The sequence below is a fragment of the Ambystoma mexicanum genome, chromosome 14, assembly GCF_040938575.1.
Source record: "Ambystoma mexicanum isolate Mex_15411 chromosome 14, UKY_AmexF1_1, whole genome shotgun sequence".
Taxonomy (NCBI): domain Eukaryota; kingdom Metazoa; phylum Chordata; class Amphibia; order Caudata; family Ambystomatidae; genus Ambystoma; species Ambystoma mexicanum.
Genome location: NC_090940.1, coordinates 370,582,099 through 370,604,032, shown reverse-complemented (window position 1 = coordinate 370,604,032; position 21,934 = coordinate 370,582,099). Strand labels below are relative to the sequence as shown.

The 21,934-nt window shown below is 43.2% G+C and overlaps 1 long non-coding RNA gene across 1 annotated transcript; it reads left to right on the top strand.

The window, feature by feature from the left end:
• Positions 1-399: 399 nt before the first annotated feature.
• On the top strand, positions 400-13,143 carry LOC138526792 (uncharacterized). The gene is made up of 3 exons (XR_011283734.1): positions 400-454; positions 4,468-4,530; positions 12,580-13,143. It is a non-coding gene; the product is annotated as an uncharacterized lncRNA (long non-coding RNA).
• Positions 13,144-21,934: the final 8,791 nt, after the last annotated feature.

Genomic DNA, 21,934 nt, shown 5'->3' with positions numbered 1-21,934 from the left:
AAAGCTGCGAACCCAAGAATAGCAAAACGTACTTTAAAAAACCCACTTAAGGCACAGATGTAACTGATTTCCCACCTTCTGAATGTCAAGAGTAATATTTGCATTCCGGGTAGAAAAGGCAAACCTTTGTCACACAGAAGGTCACCTTCAATGGTGTTCACTGGGGAGATTCCTTGGCAAACATTAGTGGTGGTCAAACATTTAACACGTTTCCCCTTAATGGTTTATACAGTGAAAGAGCATTGACTGATTACAAATGGAGGGACTGGGCGGACATATAGATTAGAGAGCTTTCTGCTCCTTGCGCTGCTGTTTACAGAGGTCAAATATATTGCTTTAAGGACATGTTTTCCATTCGCCTGAAAAGCTCCTTTCTTATCTGTGAGGGAAAACTTCCCTATAAAAGAGCCACTACTTTGGGCACTTTTGCAGAGATCCTCCAGCCTCCTGAAAGGTAAGTAGCCTTTCTAAGAGCTGCCCTCTGTATGCATGCATTTTGCATGTATTCTGCTCACCACTTTTGCATCGTGTTTTAGTATTGATCTAAGCAAGACTTCAACTCAGAACAAGTTCAATTGTTTGCATTTTAGAGATTTTAAAGGTGAATTGGTGGGTATTTCGGCTTGCATTGCGAATACTGTTATTTGTGTATGAATCTGCACTAATCAATACTTCCTGTAGGAGGAGCAGAAAGATCAGATGCTATTGGTTGAACAGTACTCGTCATAGATTTGCAGAAGCAACATGCTGTCCACTGGTATTGGCAGCAGCCCCTAAATAATGTGAAGAGAACACGGGGCATGTCTTTTTCTGGGTCTTTCTTTTGATGAATTTAATTTGGCTGATGTCAAACATCACTCAGTGTTGGCCTGCATTTTACTCTGTGGGCAATAGATGTGCTCACTTGTAACGACTGTGGCAATAGCACGCCTGGCAGCTACCAATCTCCTCCTCCTGAACCCAGATGAAGATGGGGTTGCAATTTGGATCTCTTTCTGATGCTAGCCTTCAGTTTGTACTCTCTAATGGGAGAACTGGAAATCTACAGGCTACGTCCTAATGAGGAGTAATCAGCTGGGTCTCCTCTCCTTGTCATTTCTATCTCGGCTCCTTTGCCAAATCTTCCAATTTCTGTCTCTGTCAGCTAATATTTCTACAGCTTCTGCCCTTACTCAGTCACATCAGGACTACCGCATCTCTTTTATTTATAGTATTTATTTATTTCATTTATTAAGCGCCCTGACCCAGAGTTATCACAGCGCTTGTACAGGCAGTGAAACACAGTGAAAAGCAGTACATAACAGTATAAATCATAGAGGTAAAAGCCAGTTTGGCATATTTGTTATATAGCCAGGTTTTTAGAGGTTTTAAACGTTTTTTGAATAACAGGAGTAAATGTGTGTTTCTGGTGTGATCTGGGAGAGTGTTCCAGTGGGTGGAATTCTGGGGGTGAGTAGTGAGCGACTTGATGAAGAATGGAGACATTGAGCCACTGGTTTTGCAGCAATGCAGGGGTGAGGTAAGAGCGGGCGTTCAGGTGGAGACATCAATGGGCAAGGACAAGTGTTTTAAAGTTCAATTTGTGCTTTTATTGGAAGCCAGCGTACTTCCTAATCTTGCTGCTGAGATGTGATCAGTGGGTTTGAGGTCTAGGGCTGCCCTTGGTGCCTTGTTTTGTAGGAGTTCTTGGAAGAGGTGCCGGTGAACGGCACATTGCAATAATCAAGCTTATTCCCAATGATAGCCTGTGCAAGGGTGAGGCAGTTTGTGGGTGAGATGAATTCTCTACTCAGGGATATGAGCTTGGCGGTGTAAGCTGTGGCGGAGGCCAGTGCATTGATGTGGCGGGACATGCTAAGTCCTAGTTCTTTTTCCTAGTTCTTTTAAGCATCTGCAAATTCTTCAGAATTCTGCTGCTCTCATGTTGTTTGCTACTCGTCTTGCTGTTCTCCATTTTCAGCCAGCCTTCATTGGCTTCCAGTTCTGTCATTGTCCATTAGTCTCTCTGCTCTGATGTGGTCTCAGGTGCTTCACAATCAATCCTTTATAGCATTGCACTCTTTGTCAACTGATTTTCCACAAATGTTTGATGTGACAATCCGGAAGGCAAAGCCGTAAACTGCATACATTTTGAACAAAAACGGTCCTGTGACAAATGATGGATTTACTTTATTTATAAGCTGGAAACAGGTATATTCTATGTTTTAAAAAACCTAATTGAAATTAACTGTCGTGTAAATTATCATTTAAGTACAGAGTGGTTCACTTAAACCTACCCTGCATCGCTCAAACCTAGCTGTCTCATTTTAGCCCATCTTCTAGAACAAGGCAGAGAGACTTTGGTAACCTCCTAAATCTCCTAAATCTAAACTAACCACTACCCAACAGCAATGTCCTTTCATGCCTGATCACTTTCCCCCACTATCTAACAAGTTACTAGTATCCGGCGGGGCGTGGCTTTGTCCTCCAAACCAATGGGGAGGCTCGGAACAGGGGTTTTTCCATACAGTAATCCCGCCGCCCTGAGCCTCCTTGTGGCTGGAGGCCTACATCTCCCCTGCCGGTGAACAAAGTAAGTGCTGTGCCTCCCTTCCATCGGCCACCCTCTTCCTCCTCAGATTTCCCTCCCTCCCCCTCCCGCCCCACACACCTTCTTCATTCTAGTCCTGATCGGAATCGCATGCGCCGGGTAAACTTCTGTCCCTGGCACATCTGCTCCCGATCTGCGACATGCTGCCATGGAAAGGGAGAAGGGACTACATGTAGTCCCTTCTCCTGTTGCATGGCGAATTCTTTTTTATTTACTTGTTTTTCAATGTTTCTAATGCCCGCCATGGAACGGGAGAATGGACTACATTTAGTTCTTTCTCCCGTTCCTTTGCAGCCATCCTCTTTGGTCACTTTTTTTAAATTAATTTTTTTGGTTGCAAAACACTGGAGCGTCCTGCAAGCGAAAAAAAAATAATATATAGGTACCACGGTCTAACGGGCACAGGTACTAAGAGCAAAATAGCAATAAGCCCCTCGATGGGTGTGGGGGGTGGCCCATTACCGCATCAGTTAATTCCCAAGGGTGCGAAGCCAGGGGCTGTAACTATGCTTCCCAGGGCTTATTGCTTAATTAAAGGTCAACGTTTTGTGTCCAATAATTTGAAAATTAACGATGTTTGGCCTGAATAACAAAGAGAAATCCCATTGAAAAAAACAATATGAATCAGCACCTGTGTGTTATCTGGATTTTTCATTCAACATTTTGAGAATTAACCCACAAGCCTGCAAAACTGCAGGTTTGGCGCTTTTATCAGAATTATTCGTGAAGTTCAATTCGTTTTTTATTCGTCAGAAACCATTTGTTATCCATGTTTTAGAAGTGCTGTTGTGCTGGTGTGGCTGCATCTCTTCTGTTCACTGGTCATCTCTAGTGCTTCACCAGAAACGCGCAAGCATTCATGTAGTGAAGAACTATTTTGCTCTAGGATTCCATTTTCTCAACCTATTCAAACACAAACAGCACTGCCCAGACATGAGCACTCCAGAGCTGTTTGGGGGCATCTCACTGTCTGAGGATTTAGAGACAGTTATGACACCAAGTCTGCTTTGCAACGTTTTCTTTTCTCAAATGTATTGTAGCAACGTAACAACTATCTCTCTCTCGTTTTATTGTAGTTAATTTGGGACATTGTACCTCAATGTGAGAGTAGCAGGTGCCTTGTAGTACTGAGAGGTCATTACATTATAAGAAAAAAAAGTAACTTCTTATTTGTTACTGTCATAGTTGGTCAAATCAGGGCCAGAAGTGGATTAGCACCCTAAAAAAACAATAATTTAAAGTGACAATTAATTAAAGTGTTAGGCAAAGACTATAGCTCAATAAAACTGCTAACTACCAAGTTGCCCAAACGAACCAACGTGGGAATGACAAAATATCAGTGTGAAAAGTTCAGGCCTGTAACTATGGACCTTGGGACATTATCTGGCACAGTAATGCCCTCCTCCCCCAAGTGTCACATTACTTAAATATGTGTCTTCCCTTAACACTGTTAGGACATCAATGATTTTGCCCACACATCACGAGTGCAGTCAAAGGTTTGCTAGAACCCATCAAAGCTTCTGATTCCAGATACTTCTATATAGTGACCTCCACTAGTTCATGGCCCGCTCACCTGTGGACATCCCTCTCCTTTTGCTTGAGGAGGGTTAGGAACAGGAGGCAGAGCTGTCTAAGCACAGGGACTTAGTGCCCCATGGTGATGTCAGATTCTGGAAGCTGCAGTTGTAGTTTGCATTCCTTGTTGTGCCATCTTTCCTTACTGCCATGTAATCAGTTGATTAGAAATTATGATGACAAAATAAATATTTGACGTGCCTTGCATGTGGAGTGGAAGTAGGCCTTTGCATGTTGTCCTGCTATAAACACATAATTTTCATTTGCCTGAAAATCCTCTTTTTTTTAACCTTTGAATGAAGACAGCTTTGTTTGTGCGAACCCACTGGAGAAAATCTGCAGACATCTCTTCACCACCTGGAACAGTAAGTTACATTTCAAACTGTCTCATTGTGATCAAAATGTGTTTAGACAAAAAGACATTCAATGTGCAATAAGTGTAAGACATACAATATTAGGTCAGGAATGCAAGGAGATGGAGATAATAAAGCAAGCCCTCCCCCTTAGATGGATGTATATTGGCTATCATTAATTTTAAATGGTCTTTTTTTAATAACCTGATAAGCTAACTCATTTTTATATCAAATGATAGGATGTTACTTACATTTTTGGATTAGTTATTGCTAATTGTTAACAGGTTAATTGTAAGAAAGCAATACACAATAACAAAACACGGATCTGTAGCGACCTTTAGAGAGAACATAGGTAGAAAGTAACACGCCTGAATATGAGGCATGCAGTGCCCAATAAAGCAACTCGAGTACTATGGGGAGAAGTCAGGAGTTGTGTCTGATATCAGAGAAAACAGACAATAATAGCCAGCCAAGCAAACAATATTATCCGTAAATCATACGTGTTGTTTTTGTAGGGAATGTACGCTAGCATGTATTCAGCAAAGGCTATATGCAATTTAATTATACTTGATTTCTACCTATTGAATGGCAAGAAGGCCACCACCTTTGGCCAATGAAAGAACCAAAGGCACATTTTTCAATGTACTTGTTCTTAAAATGTCTCTGTAAGAAACATGAAAGAGGTAATTCTGTGAATTGATATGCACTCTGGGGTTCTATGTTCTCACCAAATTGCCACATCAGTGACAAACTCCACCAACAGGAATTCTAGCAACATAATAGTTGAACATGGATGACTGGTGATGGGAACAGGACTCACTTTGTGGAATCCTGATGGCAGCAAAGAGTTTGTGCTTTTCAAAGTGGTTGATGTTTTGGGGCAACAAAGCAACCAATACATGTGTGACTTCGGAAAGGCTTATTGCACTCGCAAAAGGTGTGTTTCTAGGTAGTTTCTCTCAATGCAAACACTGATGTGTCAACCATCGGCCAAATGTTTGAGCCACTCTACTGAGGAAGATCAATCCCAAATAACCAGTTTTATTGGAAGGTGCACATGCAGAAGTGTCTGCAATCGCTTTTTAGCTGACAGTGCTAGAGGAGAAATATCCATTTGCATATCAGTCTGGCACCGCATATACAAGGGAAGTCCAGCAGGGAAAGGCTACACAATTCTCCTCTGAAGAAGAGTACCAACAGTAACCCCAGACATGTGTTTCTACTGTTTCGGGAGTCAGCCCATAATAAGGGAATGATGGCAGAAACTTTGGGTAGGTTTGGCCAGGAATATGAGATAACCTTAATGAAACATAAGATCCTAGGAGAGAAACAATCAGGCTTTAGGTGTGCACACAGCACAGAATCCACCCTATTGGGCCTGAAAAAGAACATCCTTAAATCATTTGAGGCAGGCGATCCGGCTCTGCTGGTATCACTAGATTTATCTGCAGCGTTCGACCTGGTGGTTCGCAATACTCACAAACCGTCTATAGCTGGCCACATCTTACTCTGCTCCAACAACCTCATGGATAAAATCATTCTTGCCGGGTTTTAAGGCCAAAGTCTTTTATTTTGTATGCAAATTATGCTGACGATGCGCAATGCCTGATCCCAATTACTTACAATGCCTCCTATGACCGGTTTCAATCCTGTATGCGCACAAACGGACTAGCTCTCAATGACTCCAAGACCGAACTGATGGTCATGAGCGGCACCGGGCAGCTCCAGAAGCGGGGCACAGAATATCAGAGCTTAACATTGCAGATTGTATCATTCCTAATAAACGTAAAATCAAAACACTAGCGGCACGATTCATAGAATTCTTTGCACGGTTCAAAGTGACTTTGCACTGCCGAAAAGTTTCTTTGCACTGCCGACACAAACCCTGATTCATGAAACTGTGCAAAATGTATTTCTGCAGGGCAAAGTCAGTGAAAAGTTCATTTTCTACTCTAAAAATGACTTTGCACTGCAAAAATACACTTTGCACAGTTCCATGAATCAGGGTTTGTGTCGGCAATGCAAAGTAAATTTGAACCGTGCAAATAATTCCATGAATCGGGCCTTCAGAGTCACCTTCGACTAGATTTATCTGCAGCGTTCGACCTGGTGTTTCATGCCATACTCACACACCATCTACAGCAGGCCACGTCTTACTCTGCTCCAGCAACCACATGGATACAATCATTCTTGTCAGGACTTAAGGGCAAAGACTTTTATAAAGACGTAAAGGCAGATGAATTCCTAGAAACGTGTGGAGTACCACAGCGCTCATGTACATCACCCACATTATTCAACATATTCATGTTACCGTTGTTTGAACAACTGGATCGGGAAGGCATTTTGTACGCAAATTATGATGACGATGCGCAATGCCTGATCCCACTTACTTACAATGCCTCCTATGCCCGGTTTCAATCCTGGATGCGTACACATGGACTAGCTCTCAATGACTCCAAGACCGAACTGATGGTCATGAGCAGCACCGGGCAGCTCCAGAAGCTGGGCCCAGAATATCAGAGCTTTAACATTGCAGGCTGTATCATTCCTAATAAACCTAAAATCAAAACACTAGGGGCGTGATTCGTGGATTTCTTTGCACAGTTCAAAGTGACTTTGCACGGCTGAAAAGTGACTTTGCACTGCCAAAACAAACCCAGATTCATGAAACTGTGCAAAGTGTATTTTTGCTGGGCAAAGTCAGTGCGAAGCTCATTTTGTACTTCAAAAATGACTTTGCAATGCAAAAATACACTTTGCACCATTCCATGAATCAGGTTTTGTGTCGGCAATGCAAAGTCACTTTTCAGCAGTGCAAAGTCACTTTGGACCGTGCAAAATATTCCATGAATGGGACCCTCCGAGTCACCTTTGGCAACGAACTTAACATGCTTGCCCAGTTTAGCTTTTATGAGTACCACCAATTGTGCCACCATTGCGAGAGACATGATTGGAGCCAAACATGATTATTGCGCCAGTCTTCTGATGAGCAGAACAACGCTGTTGGCATTGTAGAAGGTCTTTGCAGATCGGATTGTGTGTCTGTGGCACGTGTGACTTTGCATTGGCTTCCTATCAGCAGCAGACCTTGTTTAGAGTGCTTTGTATCCTACACAAATGCAAATATGGTGTTTGCCCCAAGTACCTGTCTAACTGTATGAATTGGTTCCCCGGCCGCAGAGTGAGATCCAATAACACCTGTCTCTTGGACAAATGTATCACAAGGGTCCATTTCTTTTGGTGCCTCCAAAATGTGGAATGCTTTACCGCCTGATTTAAGAGCTTGCACCTCTTTCCCGGCTTTCAAACAAGGATTAAAAACGGTTCTGTCTGCATGCGTCTTACAGTTCCATGGGCTGTCCCCTTGATACTTGATGTTCTGCGTCTTACAGTTCCATTGGCTGTCCCCTTGATACTTGATGTTCTGCGTCTTACAGTTCCATGGGCTGTCTCCTTGATACTTGATGTTCTGCGTCTTACAGTTCCATGGGCTGTCCCCTTGATACTGGATGTTCTTCTCGCTATTTTTATTTGTTGATGTATGTTCTGTTCGGAGGATTCAAGCTTACGGGCTCCTTTTGTCTTTGCGCTTTATACATAAATAAATAAATAAACAAATAAATAAATAAACCACTAATATAACGATTGGCAGAGCCTTAGTCCCAGCAGCACTTCCTAAGCACCTCCACTGGCTTTGATGCTTCATGGGAACTGTGGCCGTGCTTCAGTAGCTAGATGCCCTCTTCCCTGCCTCTGATCCAGGAACTTAAAGATCCAGCGGCCTCTACTGCAGCGCCTGAGCGTTCAGTATCTCCCCCTAAGCATCTCAGTGGCACTGCAGGCTCCGGGGTTCATGGTTGAGAAAAGCTCCTTGAAATCCTGGGGTACACCAGCTTCTGCCGAATGGTGCAAGTAGAGACCACGACCTTGTGGGTCTATTCCCTCGCATCTGCCAGAATGCTTTTCTGTCACTGGCTCCTTGTGCGACATGATTTTGCCCCGCGTGCACTAAAGGGTAGGCGTTTTCTTATGACATACATTGTGTTAAGTGAGGGGTGTCCGTGTATACAAATATATGGCCGCAAGTGCCGTGGAACAGTCTATTTAGGAATGTTAACAGTCTTTTCCCATGTGTTTGCATTCTCTGCTTCACTCAGGGCCAATGATTCAGGTCCCAGCAGTTAGTCATTTGCCGCCTCTGAATTCAAAGCATAGTTACAACCCACTCTGTTCCACCAGTTAGAATTAAAAAGTAAATAGCACTCACTCGCCCTTCATTCCATGTGAAGTTCAATTTTCAGTTGATGTAGTCTGTCTCCCCTGGAGCTTACGCTATAGGCCAAACAATGCCTATTTCCCCCGAAATAATCCATAAGGAAACAAATCAATGCAGCGTAAAATAATGTAGCATTGTAGACAGAGGGAGTGGTCATTATCGTAGGATAATGACACTCCCCAAGTGATGGTCCAAGGCGAAGTCAAGGGCCATAAGTTGGTGGAGGAGCCATTATCCCAAGTGATAAGGACGCTTACCGAGTTCTATATGGCTATTAGCAAATACTGGTAATAGTATTGTCGGTTACTGAGTTGTGCTTGTAAAATACGAAACGTTTAATAGTGAGTAAAAGAAAAACTCAAAGTTAAGTATTTAATTGCGCTTTTGACATGTTCGACCTTTCCCTTTGTCTGTGGTAAATTGGGAGTGACAATGGAAAAAAGATCCTCATAGAGAGGGAGTGTTTTAATAAACTAAATGTTACCTAGAAGTTGCATTGTTGTTTCCCTGTCTGTTTTTGATGTCAGAATAATCAGAATTCAGTCAATACCAGTAGTTACTGACTGCACTCCGAACATTCTGATTGGCGGAGAGAAGGTCAACAAGCGCTTGCATGTATTTAAATATGTTTCAAATAATGGAAGCAAACATTTTAAACACTGCTGTTAAGAAGACCTGGCTTGAGTGCCTCTACAGCGCAAGAATGAATGGGATAGCCTGGTTAGTCTGGATTTTAGGGGACACAGCATACAGGTATAATTGCATTGAGTGAACCTTGACCCACCAGAAAACTGGAGCTTATCCACCAAAGGACAAGTGCTTTGTAATTGATGCAGCAAAGCTTAAACTGGTGCAGTCGTTTTGCTATGCAAGTCTCTGCTGCCAAGTCCCAAGGTATGTGTGGTGTACTACCAATACTATAGCCTTACAGACTAAGTGAGGGGGTCATTATTACAGGATAATGACATCCACCAAGTTATGGCCTGAAGCAAAGCAGAGTGGCATTCGTTGGGGAAGGGTCGATGTCTCAAGCGATAATGATCCCTTCCAAGGTCTATAAGGCTATTTATATAAGGTGTTAGAAGCAATACATGTTTTAGAGGTTGAAAGTGAATCAAAAAATATTACTTTAAGTATGAGTAAATAGAAAAACCGAGTAAAATAAATTCAGTGTTATTTTGTTGTATTTAAATAACATTCTTGTCTTCAATATGTTAAGCATTTTAATTGCAACTTCTTCGAACTGGAACGCGTTTAACATGAGCATGCACTGGGTGTCAGGTATAAGTATGCAGTTTCTCTGTAACAAAGTGAAAACATTTTCCAATGTTTTAGCTTTCTCTTTCGTGTGTTAAATATCATGTGACAGCAACAACAAAAAGCAGGTCCTCTCAGAAAGGAAGTTCCATGTCTGAAAATATTTTGCCTGAAAATAGCATTTTTGTTTCCCCTCTCTGCTTCTGAAGACACAATATTCACAATGCAGTTGATACCAGTAGTTATTGACTGCATTGTAAACATTCTGATTGGCTGAGAGCAGATCAATAATGATCTCTGTGTGCTAATAAGTATATAATATACACATAGCCTAGTGTTTCTGCATTGGTCGTAAGTAAACGTAGGTCTCATACAATTATATGAACATTTGAGACCAGCCTTGCACAATAGTGTGGCTGTTACTCTTGCAGTGCAACAAGCCAAGGGGCTAACACATGGTCAGAGTATTCCTTGTACCGTTACAAAGAGTCCTCTGGATTAATTAGAGTAGATCATGATCTTTGGGGTGCACGAGCAACCTATCTATGGGGACAGAGACCCTCACATGAACCCCTTACAAGGCTCCTTCATTCGTACTCATCCCTTTGTCAAATTTAGGAATCCTTCTGGAACTGCACTTTCAGCCACCTCACATCACGCTGTCAGTCATTAGACTACGACCCTTAATCATTTTGCAAACATTGTAACTATCTCACTTCTGTTCAGCTCCTCAGATTTTCTGTGGCACATAATCATTCTGTCACCAATGGTCATTCCTTTCACAGTGATCCCACAAATTCTGGCTCGAAGCAAGGGAGGGGTCATTATCGTAGGATAATGACCTGTCCACAAGATGACGCCTGAGGCAAAGCCGAGGACTGTAAGTTGTGTTTTTGTGTCATTACCGCAAGCGATAGTGACCACTTCCGAGGTCTAGAAGGTTATTGGCATATATTAGTAATAGCAATATTGCTTGAAGAGATGCGGTTGAAAAGTAGAAAACATTTAATAGTGAGAAAAACTAAATACCTAAACCGTGTTAGCAAATTCAATGTGCTTTTATGTTGTAATATTTAAAAAAATGGGTGTCTTTATAAGAGAAGCATTTTAATTGCAAACTTGGTTGAAAAGGAAATGTTTTCAATGCAGCGTACATTAAAAGAAACAAGTTCTCCATAAGAAAGTGGATGTTTTTTTTTTTACATGTTTTAGCTTTCTCTTAGGTGTGGTAATCTGAGTGTTGCAGTGAGAAAAAAGATCAACCTTGAGAGGGAGTATTTTATTAAACAAAATCCTACCTAAAAGTTGCTTTTCTGTTTCCCTGCCTGCTTTTGAATTCAGAATAGTTAGAACAGAGTCAATACCAGCAATTATAGACTGCGCTCTGAACATTCTGATTGGCTAAAATGAGGTCAATAACAATTTCCATGTGCTAATAAGTACCTCTTAGAGCAAGATACACTGTCAGCTGGTTACCAGCAAAACACCCTATACTAACTAGCGGTAGGTGAACATGCCTCCCATGGGAATGCAGAAGGGGATGTCACAGTGGGGGACAATCCATCATCCAATTTCATGCTACAAAATGTTCGAAGCATGGAAGCCTCCCCCTCATTTTTGAGTGGGCAGAAGCTGCCCAGCCTTAGAAACATTTAATGCAATCAGGAGGCCATAATATTCAGTATGTGCCAATGGTTTGTAATTCTGAGCCTCCTGCTCGGGTAGAGTGACGTATTTCCACCAAGTGGTGGAGCAAGTGACAGTGGCAAAATCCACCTCTTCTACATTTTGACCATCCCTACTCCTGACCCCCTCGTATTAGAGGTAGTAACCCAGTCATACATCTGCCTTGCCCAGGTTACACACCTAAAATATCCCTACAAGCAGCTTTCCAGAGGATTTTGCTCAATATAACGTTTAAGCCACAAGCAATGAAAAGTAAAACATTCAATTGTGAGTTTGCTCAATGCATGGCGGTGTCACCTGCTGAATTGTAATTTTGATTTTGCGGGGTGCTGCCACAGAAGGACATTCAACCAAAAGCCAGCAGTGTTGTTTTTTCTTCTTCTAAATGGTAATTTATTTGCAGGTGCACAATATGTTGGCCCAATAATGGCTCCTCCTTGATCATTTTCGGTCATAGAAAGTTTGATAACATTTAGTGGTAACCTCTACACGGGAAACGCATAGACTACTGACTTATATTGTATTTTGCGTCATATAGAAAGAATGTCCCAATTCAAGGCAAAAACACTAATCAGAACTGGAAGTTGACACAATAGCAGACAGCGGCTTACACAAATTGTCAGTGGCCATAGAGATCTCATTTGCTGTAGTTAAGAGCCACACATGGTCAAAATTCACAGAAACACACATCCATGATGCCTTTTTGGTAGCATGTGTACATGCATGGTGCAGCTGGTTTCTCTTGGTCCTGAAGCCACATCATGTCCATACATTTGACCACAAGGTCACATGACATGCTATCAACATTACTGAAGGTTTTTTTGTCTTGTGTCTTCTTTTAGGTACATTCAGATCTGTTTGACGTTGAAGACCCTCGCTGGAGAATGAAGATATTGTATTTGGCGTGCCTCCTGGCTCTGTGCGCAGTGTCCGCCTATGGCCAGTGCACCAACTACACCTATCAGAAGGTCCCCTGTATTTCGGAATGTCGACCGGACAGTTCTGGCACAAAATACCAGTGCATGATAAGTGGTGGTGCTACCGACTACTGCTCTCCAGGCCCGGGGGTGACTATTGAAAACGTACCCTGCGTGTCACCATGCAGCAAGAATGTTAACGTGCTTAGCGAGTGGTATACATGTAAGATAGCTAGTGGACAAACACAGTATTGCAGCCTTTGCACCTCTCGCCCAGGACCCTAAGCCAGCAGTACCATACGTGTGGTTTATGATAAGTCATGATGAGTCTTCATGATGCAGATAATGCTCATTTCTTTTCCTGTGTAACTTTACATAATGTGGAACTAAATGACTCAAGTTGTCCATGTCCTGTTCATTTTTCATGAAGAATCCATGCCATTTGAAGGAAATCATGTTGAAAATAAAACTATACATTTTGATCGATAATATAGCTGTGTGGATCCGTGCTTTTCTTGAAATAGCTTTGAATGAATGACTGTGCGAGTGAACATGTAGATTTATAACTCATATCACTTTAGTTCCCCTAAAATTCACCCGCAGTACTTACATGAGTCACTATTCTTAGGGATTTGTCTTTATTCAAGATCCCCCAAGTGTTAGGTTATTAGTAAACTTGATCTACCATCAATAGGGCATGAATTCCATTGGTTTTATGTGGGTGTCGAGTCATCTTACCATGAGTCTTTTTCACAACTGTGGTCATCAAGGTTGGCACCACATTACCCTGGGAACACTCAGGCGGTGGCAGGGGCAGGAGGTTATCGATCCCTGGTGCTCAACAAGGACACTCGAAAAATAAACACATGTGAAAACAAGAGACAATTGTAAAAGAGGGGTCGGGGGATGCCTCTCATGCAGCATTAAAACACAGTATATCTAGCAACCAAAACAAGGCTCACAGAGTTGTTCCCCTTTGTAAAATGAAAGTGGATGCACACAGGGACCACACATGCCACAGGCAGGGAGCTCCGCGCACCTGGAAGTGCCAAGTTTGTTGGGGGCAGGGGTGAAGAGATGATGGTTATGGTGGTGGAAGGGGGAGTGGGGTTCAACAACATGTTCTCTTGGTTTGCCACCATGTGGGAAAGGGAGATATATGCTTAGCCAAAAGCCTGAATCTCAGAGAAGATAGACTGTAGTTTGGCGACGCATGGTAAGATGACCCCGAAGCATTGGGTGCAACGGTCTGAATCTATGCATTAGGACGTCAGAAACAGACCTGAAATATTTAGAAGGGTACAAAAGTGTTCATCCTGCAATTCAGGGAATAGTTTTCTTTCCAGGGCTTATTTCACATAAAAATGGTGTTGTATATGCGTTGTTTACACTGCGTGTTATATTTAGGCACTTTGGTCCATTGGTCCTTTGAAGGAACACATTATGAACACGGTTTTAAAGAATAAAAAAATAGTCCATAGGCACTCCTCTGCAAGAACGAACATGGCTAAATCACCTGTTCTTTGGGAAGGTACCCACTCGAGAGTCTGCAACCAGTCTTTAGCTCACTGTACCTTTCACAGAAGAGAAATATCCATTTGCATATCAGTCTTTTTTCCCACCCATATGGGCAGGCCAGCACTGAAATGCTATGGCAATTCTCTTCTGAACAAGAGTACCAACAGCAACTCCAGATACGTGTTTCAGCCTTGGTGGGCCTCATCAGTGAGGTGGAGCTGTGACTCTCTGAGCACAGTGAGCAAGGGGCCACATCTGGATGGTTCCATGTGTTAATATCCCCGCAAAAATATCGCCATACAAAAATAGCGCCATATTTTTGCAGCAATATTATGCCATGGAACCTGCAGGGGACACCTCTGCAACCCCCATATTTTTTAAAAGGGAGCCGGGGACACCCCGCAACTCGCAGTCCCATAAACCCCATAAATTATCTCCACCAATAATATTGCCTATGGCCTTACCCCAAGACCATATGGCGATATTATTGGTGGGGATAATATTACCCGATACCCGTCTAGATGACCCTAGGAAAATGAGGGTAACTAAACCCAAGTCCCTTAAACCATTTTTTTAAAATGGTTTTAAAGAGGGATAGAATAGAAAGAGGACAGGTGAATTATATATGCCCAAGAATGTATATATATATATATATATATATATATAATGTAGCTGAAGACATATTGTCAGCAATTGTAACAAGTGGCCGCAAACTGGATGACCTGTTACTGCATTGAGAAAGAGGAGCTTGGAAAGAAAGTGCAAGGACCCAGACAGGAGAGGACAGCATGTTTGCCACAGAACTTGCATTGACACCATCAATCGGTTAGCGATTTCATCCCGAAAGTTCTTTCAGGTACTATTTTCAGTGGCCATCATTGAAGACCATTCTTGATCACTCCCCTGGTAGTGTACATTTTTGGGCAGATTTTTTCGATGTGGATCACACATCAGAGAATTAAGGGGAAATTAGTTGGGTACATAAAGGAGTGCAGAGCAAGGGGCCAACATATACATTCATACATTTCAAACATGGTTGGGTCATAGATGTCAGAAGTATGCCATAGGCCAGGAGGGATCTATGTGATTACTGCGCCGCCCATAACTGCGACAGCTGAAAATGCTGACGGCAGTTATGGTGCGGGGCAGCGATCATATCGATCACTGTGCACACTTACCCTGGCCTGAAGTAGCCCTCCCAACCCCCCACCACACGTACCTTTATGGCGGCCCACTTCTGCGTGTGCCGACCAAAATCTGCAATCCCCGTGGCCTCAGCTCCTCCCACTAACGTCGGTTAGAGCTGACCCTGCAGGGTGCTTTTCTTTTTTTTTTTTTTCTTACGTGTCGCCCGATTTCCAAAATGGTAAGTGGAGGACACCCCCACAACCCCTGACTCCCATTACTAAGCCCAAGTAGAGTGCCTCCAAAGTCACAGTGACTGCGGGGTGCATAAATGAGGACAACATTTTTGTACAATACCACCAGGAGATACTTGGGTAAACAAAGTTCAGGAAGGACCTGAAACCGTAGTATGGAAATAGATGAGGCACTGTGGCCAGAACTCAGAACATAAACCAAGACAAAAAACAGGAATTCATCTATACCGTTTAAACTTTAAGTTGCAAAATGGCCAGAGTCAAGGAGGACAGTGGCAAAACTTCATTAACCTTCACAGACAAAATTGCTGTTGCCAAGTGTGACAAATGAAAAAAACTGTTGTAGACAAGTAGGCAAGCAAACAAGAGAGGTGGTCATCAGCTGAAGCCTAGTGGATCTCTGATGAGTGAAGAGGTGAGATTTGAGGTCCTATGATGCAACTTTTGCTGACTTTTGTTCAGGAATTAAAAGAAGGATTAAGGGTAGAGGGTGTACTTCGTTTTCTAATGTTGGCCTGCACTCGAAGTGAGGTTAGGGAGGTGAACATTTTGATGCTTTGTGTGATGCATCCAGGAAGTTCCCTTTCCGGCCTTCTCTAACCTTAGGTCTGACCTCAATTCACAGGATTGAGAACAGTGTCCATGAAGGATAGTCAACTATTGCTTGAGGGGCATACCTACATAAGGCCACTGCTTGTCTGTGCCTAAGGGCCATGGAGCCACCCACTCTGCCCAACCACACTGACTACTACGAGTGCATCTCCAGCACCCAACACAGTCTGCAATCTGCCCTGTAAGTACTCTTTCGCTCCCTCATGGAGCCAGATGTTTCTGACAAATGACAAGCTCCCCCTACGAATGACCGCAATCTTCTAAGACATAGCCTTATATATCACAGTAATCCAACGCACTGTAAGAGGATTCAATTCAACACTACAGCTAAGTCAATGCCTAGTCTGGGATACTGAATGGAAACCCTTATTGATATATCTTTATGTCCAGTTCATGCGTTCTGGATGACTACCCCTATATAACACCCCTCTCTTGGAATCCCCCTGACCCCACTGAGCCAAGAAGTAGTTCTGTTTTGCAAGTTAAAAGGTTTATTTGATAATTTAAACAATAGATATATATATCACACTTTATAATAATTTAATAATTGAATATGACACTTAATATGAGCAGTAATCAATAATGGATAGTCTGGCACTGGCACACTTGTGAATAGGAACAGAAGAATAAGGTGGTAGAGAATGCTTTATATAAGTTCAGATGGATGCAATGTTGAATGAAAATGCAGTACAGAAAATACTCAATATGATTTCACCAAAACAATGTAATCACTTTTCTCTGGCAATCCACTCCCCCCTTTATGCAATGCAAGGAAATGGAAGGAAAGCACACAGTTCTCAGAAATGCAATCAAATGTAATTCAGTTCACCCCAGCAAGCTTAGACTACAGAAGTTTGAAACACAGGCCCAAAATGATATGTGATAGCAATATATTGGAAAATGTGCTAAAATGATTTTAATTCCCTCTGGAGGTTCAGGGTGAGTGGTATCTAGTTAATATTAGTCCAGGCTCACTCTAGCAATGATTCAGGGATGGTTCTTAAGAGGCAAACAAATTTTAGCAAGGAAAGCAAGGAAGCTGCCGTTTTCACACGTGGAGAAATGTGCAAATCGCGGCTAATTCGCGAGTGCGTTTTTCACGATTGCGGCAAAAGTGTATGGAATAGGAATGCGGTTCTAGGTTCGTTGAAAAGCCAGGATTCCCAGCTTTCAGAGGAAAGTTACTGCAAGTTCCCAGCCCAAACGGTTACCGAGTTATGAACGATTAAATAAAGGTAGTTTTTCGGATTTGAAATGTTAAAAGTTCAAAGTGGCAAGTGACAGCTAGCAACTAGAAAATGACAGGTGACAGCTTTGCAAATGACAGGTGACAGTTAGGAGACAGTTCTGGTTAGATTAAAATAGATTGAATTATATTATTTTAACTAAGAGATTGGTTCTGCACAGTTCTGCTAGGTACTCACAATATATTTTTGAAATAAATGGGCCTCGCCACGGATCTGGTCAGGTTTTCTTCACTCGCCACGGACGGTCTCTGCGCACAGCGTCGGGGTCAGCTCTACTCTGCTGGTCTGGTCTGGGTCTCTGGTTCTGATCAGGTCTGTGGGTCCGGATACAGCGGTCTCCGGTTCAGCTGGTATCTCTCTGGATATAACACTGCTCTCTGGCAAATGGCAAGAGTTCTTGCAAAGAATTCAAACAGCTCGCCTGGCTGTGATAATGATAATGATTTGAGGCCTGCTAAAGAGGGATTTAGCTTGTAGTTGACCTCTCTGCTACAAATTCTGAAGTAAAGTCTTGGTCTCTGAAGGTGGATAGATTGAAGTCTCTATGTTGGCTCTCTGGAGGTTGATGGAGGTAAAGTATGGATTTTCCCGGCAGAGCGTCCTGCAGCAGATGGAATTGAATGTCCCTATCTGTCCTGACTGTCTGCTTTTATGTGTTTTGAAAATGGGTGGAAAGGCTCGCTTCCTAGGCCCTACCCCTCTCCACTTGTCATTGGCCACTTCACCCTCTTCCCCTTGATTGGGGGAATGAAATGAAGTGTCATCATGATGAGGTCTGTTTATGGTACAGAGAACCCACCCCTGTCAAATTACACACAATCTATATTTTGACCCAAAAGACATATTTGCACAGGTACACATTTGTTTAAAATTACATGCACCCATCACATATCACAGGAGGTATACCCTGTCCAAATCTGCTCTTCCTGGGAGCTTGCATTCAGAAATGGCAACATTTGCACTTTTTAACTGGTTTCGTAATATCGGACATTACCCCAAATGTATACACATGTGCGCAAGGAGTATGGACATTACTTGATGAAGTGTCAGATTTTTAACATGCATACAGTTTAAGTAATACCCTCTTAACTGCTAGCTTGCCCCCAGATCATGCCACCGGTTCTAAAAACCTCTTAAAATGTGGGCAGAAAAATCACAAGAATTATGGTATCATTTAAATAATTATGACAAGTCCGTACTATGAGTTATTCATCTTTTTCTAAAACCATATTCTGGCTACAGGAGTGTGTCTTTTCAGGGCACATGGTACAGAAACCAGTCTTTCCACTTTCTTCAAGCTCAGCCTCTGTCTCCAGTTTCTCCCCCTCCCAGTTTCTGCCAAGAGGAAGCCATTTTTATTACCCCTGCAATAAACCATCTGCCTGGGCCCTGGAAGGCCCATTGTTCAAGAGGAAGCCATTTATGGCCACTTCAATAAACCCTCTGCCTGGGTCCTATGTTTAGTCTCTAGCAGTCCCTTGGTAATTCAATCAGAGAAGTGTCATATCCCTTTTGGGTGGGAACAGCAAAAGGCAGCTCGGCCTGGGAACACAGCTGTTGTGCAAGTCTCAACTCCTGTCGGGGGTAGCTGGTGGGCAGAATTCAGTTCCTTAAGCCAGGCCCCAGCTAATGTCACTTTTAGTTACCCAGTTTTCTGCATTCAAATAAAACTAACCATATTACATATGCGGCTAGAATGCTGATTCTAAGTTTAAAACTATGACATTTAAACAATTGCAACCTATGTGACACTCAAAAGTAGGTCACTCATTTCTTTTAAACATTTAGATTTTTAGTGTCTTTCAGTCCAAATTTACTTAAACTGCTGAAATCCACAGCTCAGCCAGTCTTGTTATAAACCTTCAAGTCACTTCAGAATATAACTTTACATTGGATCCACCTCTCAGTAAGTCTTTCTTTGGCCTGCTTTGGGTTCATTTATTCAGTTTTACACAAAAAAAAGTCTGGTGTTGTTTTAAAACGCCGGCTTTCTGATAGTGGTGAGTACTGGTAATGCAACCATTTTTGGGATTTTTCTTGGATTAAATGCATTCCAAACAGGAATGGTTCTTACATGGTAGTAAATCCTTGCTTAACATTGTTTTGATGGGGCTCCTTACAGTAAAATGGTTATGTGGAACCCCACAAAAGGGTTGAATCTTTGAAGTGGTCCAATGAGTCACGATTTCAGCAACTTTTTGACATCAGTAACAGTGGATTTTGTTAACAAAGATCTTTCTTTACACTGGTGGGTGGCAAGTTAGGTAACCATTTTGGTGTGCGCACAAACTGCGTGGTTCTCCCGGATTCTGGCGCACTTGTGGGCTTTTTGGCCATCTTGGATTTTGTAAGCCCACAGCACCAAATGTTGCAGCATGATAGCTCAAACGTGGGTCAGGACACCCAACAGATCCCCCCACGTGACTGCCCTTTGAATTTGAGTCGATGGGGAGTCGGGTGCACAAGGGTTTTGACCCACGCACTGGTCTGTCCGCATAATCTTCTTCCAATTCTGCAAATGGCACAGTTCAGCATCTTTTCCTCCATCCGGAACTGATCGATCGGTTCTCCTTCTTCTTTTGACCCCCAGTATCTCCCACATCTTTGTCATCACTTCACTGGTGAAGTGGCTACCTCTGTCTGACTCAATCCTTTGAGGTAGACCAAAACGGGAAAAGATGTGGTTAATCATCAGGGCAGCTGCAGTTTCTGCCTTGCAATTTGGGGCTGGGAGACATTTCACCCACTTGGTAAACAAGCATGTCACAGTCAACATGTACTTATTCCCCCTAGCCGAGCGAATCACGGGGCCTACAAAGTCGATTTGTAAATCTGACCATGGCAGTGTCATCCCCCGCTTTTGGAGAGGCGCACGGTGCGTGAGGGATGATGGCTGAAATTGTGCACACACAAGACACCCCTTCAAGTATTGGTCGAGGTCCTGCCCCATGTGTGGCCAGTATGCAACCTCTCTTAAGATTTCCAATGTTGTGTGAAACCCCCTATGACCGGCGGTGGCCGCATCATGGGCGTGACTTAACATCAGGCTTCGGAATGAGGTAGGAACCACCCACTGATCGTGGCCTGCTTTGGATTTCCTTACCAGGAAACCGTCTTGGATTCGGAACATTTTTGGACATTTCATCAACACTCTTAGGTCCTCTTTCCCAATGTAATCGGTATCCGTCAGGGGAAAATTCTCAGGGTCCTCAATGTGCTGGTAAAATTTACCAATTATTGGATCCCCCTTCTGAGCTGTAATCAAATCAGCATCAGGGGTCTCCTTGCTCCATTGGGCAGTTGAAAGATCGTTGTGAGCATTTGTCTGGGACCTAGTGATAGCAGTGACCTGGATTTCCCCCAACAGGGACTCAATCTCAATTAGATCCCCTTGGATGGCCCCGGTTTTGGCCAGCTGATCAGCTAAGTCATTTCCAGTTTTGTCTGGTCCCTCTACTTTGGAATGACCCTTGATCTTTTTCCAATAGATGGTCATCTCATTCGAGGTGACCAGATCATCAATGTTTTGGATCAACCTCCCATGTTTCAAGGGTTTGTTGTTAGCACATAACATGCCTCTGGTTTTCCAATTAACCAGGTGCTCCACGAACCCGTTCCGTACATAATCCGAATCTGTGATTATGACCAGTTCGCGGAGTTGATGCTGGACAGCAGTGAGGATGGCCTGATGCACAGCCATCAATTCTGCCACCTGACTACTTCGGGGACCAATTTTGTACCCAGCGGAGGGTTCTGGGAACTCCTTCACCCATGCATTCCCTACGCCAGCCACCAGTTCTTTCTCCCCGTCGTTGTCAACATGGTACGAACATCCATCCACATAGACAGTGGGCATTCCCTCACACTTGTCCTCTTCAAAGACTTTGTGTGGGGAATTAAGGTATGCCTCCATGTTGTCCTTTATTTTTAGACTTTCGTCCTCGAGACAGTTTTCTCTGGCACAATCATGCAAGTCAGCCAGACCTTGCGCGAGGGGACTCTTCTTGTTTTGCCCATATCTGACCTCCACAGGAAAGCCTTGCATTGACAGAATCCAGGAAGTAATTCGGGAATTACTCACATTTCCGGCCCGGATTCTATCACTTTGGAGATATTGCAGAGGCTGGTGTGGAGTCTCCACTATGATGTGTTCCCCCTGGATAAACGGGCGGTAATTCTTCAATGCCCACACCGTTGCCAGGAGTGCCTTCGCACAATCGTTGAATTTTTCCTCCACAGAGGATAAAGTTTTGCTCGCATAGGAGATTACTTTATTGACCTTGTCATGCTTTTGGTATAATACCGCCGTCAAGCACGTATTAGAGAACCCCGTCTCCAGGAAGAACTCCTTGTTTCTGACAGGGTAAGCCAGGCAAGGCGCTTGTGAGAGGCTTCTTTTGAGTTGTTTTACCGCCTCGGCTTGTTCTGGAACCCATTCCTACTTGACCCCCCCCCTTCAGGAGATGAATCAGGGGTCTGGTGATCTCTGCGTAGCCCTCAATGAACTTTCTGCTGTAATTAGTC